The sequence below is a fragment of the Nomascus leucogenys genome, unplaced genomic scaffold (genome assembly GCF_006542625.1).
Source record: "Nomascus leucogenys isolate Asia unplaced genomic scaffold, Asia_NLE_v1 002340F_6863_qpd_obj, whole genome shotgun sequence".
NCBI lineage: Eukaryota > Metazoa > Chordata > Mammalia > Primates > Hylobatidae > Nomascus > Nomascus leucogenys.
In genome coordinates, this window is record NW_022097496.1 from 668 (window position 1) to 6,862 (window position 6,195).

The window sequence follows — 6,195 nt, forward strand, 5'->3', positions numbered from 1 at the left end:
AGCCGCCAAGGGCTTACAGCAAAAACAGTTCTTCCCAAGGCGCCCTTTGCATCTTCTCCTCCTCGCCTCTCAGTGCATTTGGAACTTGCTTATGCGTTGGAATGACTTAAATCAACTGCTCGTTTCTGTGCCCCTGCACTCACAGCTTCCTTCATTAACAGGAAAAAGAAAAGCACACACTACCTGAAATGATTTTACTAATTTTTGAGTGACTCAGTGGAAAGTCAGTGTTGCATACACAATTTCCTCATGCTGAGCCAGCTTGAAATAAGACTTGATAAAAGGCACAGCCCTCAGTAGCAGGCGGTGCCACTGTGGACAGTGTACACTATGGTGTGAGGGTATGCACAGGTGAGCGTAAGTGTGTTTACTCATCCACACAGATAAACCAAAAGGACATCAGGCTTCATGCTGGCAAATGTTATGGTGCTGCTGTAGCTTTTTGGGCCCTGGGCAGTGTCAGATGGGAAATGCTTTGATGACATGTTGTTCAATGTATATAATGGTCTCCCACGGCCCAAGGACCCACTATGAGCACTCCGCCCACTGTGGTGGACAACACGGCTGGAGTCGTCACAGCCCAGGTCTTTATTGAAAGCAGTGTTGACCCAGTAGGCTCGTAGAACCCATTTGGCCAGGTCTGGACCATCTCTCTCCATCTGACCTGCCTTGGCTGCACAGAGGGACCCAGACCCAAAAGGCCCAGAATCAAGAGGAAACTGAATGACATTTACCATTACACCAGCTTTCATTTATTTTTTCCATATGACCATAAGGACTGTATTACTATGTATGCTTATATATGCTATTTACAGTCTGCTCCCTTTTATATGATGAAAGATTAATAAAAAACAAAAAATTGCCTGCAGTAAAACCATGCCTGAGGCCAAGAGTGGTGGCTCATGCCTGTAATCCCAGCACTTTGGGAGGCCAAGACGGGCAGATCACCTGATGTAAGGAGTTGAAGACCAGCCGGGACAACATGGCGAAACCCCAACTCTACAAAGTACAAAAAAAAAAAAAAAATTAGCTGGGCATGATAGTGAGTGCCTGTTATTCCAGCTACTTGGGTGGCTGAGACAGGAGAATCGCTTGAACCTGGGAGGTGGAGGTTGCAGTGAGCCGAGATTGCACCATTGCCCTCCAGCATGGATGAAAGGGAGAGAGAGGGAGGGAGGGAGGGAGAGAGAGGGGGAGGAGAGAGAGAGAAAGAAAGAAAGGAAAGAAAAAGAAAGAAAGAAAGAAAGAAAGAAAGAAAGAAAGAAAGAAAGAAAGAAAGAAAGAAGGAAGGAAGGAAGGAAGGAAAGAAGAAGAAGAAGAAAGAAAGAAAGAAAAAGAAAGAAAGAAAGAAAGAAGAAGAAAGAAAGAAAGAAAGAAAGAAGAAAGAGAAAGAAAGAAAGAAGAAAGAAAGAAAGAAAGAAAGAAAAGAAAGAAAGAAAGAAAGAAAAAAGAAAGAAAGAAAGAAAGAAAGAAAGAAAGAAAGAAAGAAAGAAAGAAAGAAAGAGCAAGCCATGCCTGAAGGGGTTGACACTCACCTGGAGGTCATGAAATCTGTCCATTAGGCCAGTGATGGGTTGAGCACTGAGCTCTGAGCTCACACATTGGGGCATGTGCCGCTGCTCTGACTCACTCCTTTAAAGAGGAAAATACAATTGAGCTTTCTAATACCAAATATTTCATCACAGGATTTAAAAACAAATAATCATTCAAGGGAAATTCGTCTTTAAAACCCTTTCCTGATGTAGCACTGCGAAATTATAGGGATTACGAACTTGAGCCACTGAGCCTAGACTGACTGATGTATTCCACCAATAAGCTATGTACATAAACTCATGTCTTCCCACTTCTCAGAACCATGAAATCAATCATTCCTCCCTTTCTTTCCTTTATTTTTATTGTTTCTTAACAATACTAGAAGCCAAATTCATTCTTTCTTAAACAACTTTTATTCATTATATGACTTCCTAAAACACCCAAAAAAAGGTTATTATCCACCATTTCTTCAATATACACCCTTTGATATCAGAAAACCTACATGAGAGTCATTGGAATTTATGGTGATTCACAGATAATTTTTTGCAGTATTATGTTTCTAATTAGTCTTTAGTACCAAACCTCCCTACTCCATAGCCTGACCACTCTCTCTGAGCAGTAATCAATGCTGCATTGTACCCTCAGGATTGGAAGCCTGAGAAAAAATCTTCCTCAAATCATAACCAAGATGTTTTCCACTCAAGTGGTAAGTGGACACATTTGTAGCATGTCTGTCTGAGGCTGAATCTGAGGGAAAAGGCCCAATACTTACGCAGGGAGGGGAACATCACACACTGGGGCCTGTTGGGGGTGGGGTCCAGGGGAGGGATATCACTGGGATAACTACCTAATGTAGATGATGGGTTGATGGTTGCAGCAAACCACCGTGGCACGTGTATACCTATGTAACAAACCTGAATGTTCCGCACATGTACCCCAGAACTTAAAGTATAATAATAAAAAAGTTTTATGTCTTAATGTTGATGTTAAATTATCATAAACTAAATTATAATATATGCATTTGAAAAATTAGGCAAAACATCAAATTTATTTATTTCAAACTTATTCTATACATTAAAATATTTAATATATATATATAAATACTCTTCTGCATGAAAAATGCTTATAGTTTCTCTCTTTGATTTCAATGCTTCCTGTATCTTATCCTGGTTAATTTTTAAGTTTCCTAACCATTACCTTCCAAAATATTATTCAATATTCTAACTTCTAGTATCAGTTAATGGAGTTCACAATTTATCTGAATAAAACACTGTAATATAACATTTGTGTGTTTCAATTCTTTTCTTAAACTTCTCTTTGAGATTCATTGATTTGTTGCATTTTGGTGTTATCTCTGTTTTGTAAAATTCTTTTATATGATGAGATCACAATTTATTTAGCAATTCTACTGTTGATGAATATTTACTTTGTCTCCAATTAGGAGCTACTATAAAAATTGTTGCAATTATCAACATTGTGTTTATCTTGAAATACACATAGGCAGTCTGTGGAATATATTTTAGAATTAGAATATCTAGCCCATAAGGAATGCTCATAGTCAGTTTGCCAAAAAGTATCTCAGTTTACATACCTCCAGCCATGAATAACTTTCATTGATTCTTTATCTTTCACAACACACAATACTGTGTGTCTTTAAATTTTGCAAATTTTTATGGAGGCCTGTAGTTCAACTTATGGATTAATTTTTATTATTCTGAGGACTAATAAAAGTAATCCCATTTTCATATTTGTCCAGATATTTATGCCTCCAATTTTATGAAGTACCTCTTCAAATATTTTCCCAATTTTACACTGGGTTCATTTTCTTTTATTTATTACATTCATTAATCACATGTATTTTATTTTATTGCGTATATGTTGGGATAAATATTTTTCTCCACTCTTGGTTTGCATTTTAATTCTTGAATGGTACATTTTGAAACACAGACGTCATCGTTTTTGATATAAACTAAGTTTTTCTTCTTAATTGTTACTTTTTTCTCCTGGTCAGGAAATCTTTCTGTATGAGAATATTTTATTGTGTTCCCTTCACCTTCAGAACATGAATCCATGTGGAAATGCACTGTATATGGTTTGAGGTAGGGGTCAGTATTCAGTTATGTCCATTTGAATATTTAATTGATTCAGCATTGTCCTGATCCCCTTGTAAATTTCACTGTAGAACAGCACTCTAATAATGCATGAGCATTTGAATATAAGATGAGATCTACAAAGACAAGCACAGCATAGGAGGTCAAATAAGATAACCTCAAAGTATAGGTTCATAAATAAAACACATGGATAAGTAGAATATTGTTAGATGAAGAGAAAGAAAATATTTCCAGGTTACCATTGAGTCTTTTTACTCCAAGGTTTTTCATGAAGCCCAAGATCTCTACTTTCTTCCATTGGTTTTAATTTCATTTAGACAACTCTCTTACCTATTATTTCACTTTGTGACATTCAGAAATAATTAAAAACCAGAGAATATATTCTACGCCATACATCATGGGTAATGATTTTCCAAAAATGATTTAAAAAGGAAACAATACACATGGTTTTTTGTGTTTTCACCATATTTAATGAAACACTATAAATGAGTTTTGATGACATTAGAATGCAACTAAAGACATTAAATATAACTGATTTGTCCTGTTTGATGAGGTGCAAAAAAGATGGCTTTCTGGATAAACAGGTTCCCAGAGCATATAGACACGTTTCTGACTTTTCTCTGGTCAGAAGTGACTACAGCAAAAGATGGGCCTGAGAGGAGGTGAGAAGGAGCAATTAGGGATGGTGTATATCAGGGAACTTTGATCAACGTCAACAAAGCTCATGGTTCTACCTTCACAATCCAGGAATAATCCTACTGTGCTGGTAGGTCTTGGAACATATTGCACCACAAATGGGAGGTGGTAAAGAGACTGCAGTGAGTGTCCTCCTTAACACATCCAAGAAGAAAGAGTCCCTCCTCTCCATCTATCTTGTCATTCTGTCTCTTCTCTTTCCAATAATTGTTACAGACTCCAAAAGCCCAATTCCAAGAGTCATGCACGTGAACCTCCCAATAATATTTGCCAGATGTGAAAGCCTGAGCCCCCCATACAAGAAAACATTCGGATTTTGCAGTGATATCGGGATCATCTTGAGGGTCACATCCAACATTCACGCTTCTCACATCTCCACACAGGAAGATATGACTATTGGCTCTTTCATGCTGCAGAGTAAAATCAACTGCAAAAATAATTTTAAAAAAGGCATGGATACATGTAATTATTAGAAATTAGAATTCTTGAGTGAAAAGTTGTTCTACCAAGAATTTACTTTACCAAGAAATTTGAAGTTACAAGGACAGGAGAATTGTGACTAAAACATTTAATAAAGTATAAGGATGATTAATATTCTCTATAGGAAGAACAAAACCCTAAAAATAGACATTGAAAATTTATTGAAAACTTAAAAATTGAGAGTTCAATATAAGACCAGCCTGTTTTAATCCAATCTCCAATGTAAACGTGAAATATTATATGCCTTGAATGCCCTTTAGCTATCAAGGTCATTATTATTAAAATATTTCTTGTTCTTAAATACTAGTGATATAATTTTGGCAAGAATGGGAAGATTTTAGCTTACTCAAGCACTGCTCTAGATAACTGGATACAAGTCCATACGTTCAAATTATAAGTGGTAACTTAAGGCAGATTTTTGCAAAATCTTTTACCAGTCACTCTGCGGACATCCCTGCTAGCTCTAGACTGAAACTGAATTTTAGATTTTACTCGTAGCTCTTCATGTTGTAACTAAACTGAAATTATCACTTCTATTTTTACTTCCTATTTACATAATAATTTCTTCTTTCTTTTTACATGCTAAGTCAACATTTTACATTATATCAATAATATATATTTATTATCAGAAAATACAAATACTCCATCAAACTTCAGTGAACGCCATTCTCCAACGAAATGTGTTTAACAATTCAAATGAAATACGGTAATGTAAAATTTTTATGTAAGCTTGGATTATTAAGCTTCCTTCTGAGCATTGTTCCATTTATTCAATTTTTTATTTCTTATGTCATTCCATTTACCCAATATATAACTCTATACATGTGAGCCCAGAACATATTTGTTTTTCACTACGTTTTACTGTTCATGTTATAAATTGGAATATAAATAGAAACACAGATATAAAAGGGTTGCATAGCCATATGGTTCACTTCCTGCTGAAATGAAATGAAGATGTGGTGAAGGGTAAAGTATTACCCCCATGATTCTAACAAGAAGTAATACACTGTGGGAATTCTGCCAATGGGCTGACACTTACCTCTGAATCCATTGAGCCTGTCCAGCAGTCCAGTGATGGGCACTGCACTGAGCTCTGGATTCACAGGCTCAGACACTTGCAGCAGCAGAGACTCACACCTGCAACGAGAAAGACACAGTTACCACATCTACAGCCAAAAAATACATAAAAATCAGTACTTTTATTTAAAAGATGTTTCATGAGAATCCCTTTAACCCACACATTTGCTAATTCCAAAATTATCATTTTCTTTTTTGAATTCATTCTTATTCACAGTTCCTGATTTTCAAGCACGATGGAAAAGTCTATCTGAGCGAGAATTCATTTGAATCTTTCTTTGTATTGCTCCAAATTAGT

The 6,195-nt window shown here is 36.3% G+C and overlaps 1 pseudogene; it reads right to left on the minus strand.

The window, feature by feature from the left end:
• Positions 1-4,268: 4,268 nt before the first annotated feature.
• Positions 4,269-5,957, minus strand: LOC115834274 (annotated as a pseudogene).
• Between the last annotated feature and the right edge of the window lie 238 nt (positions 5,958-6,195).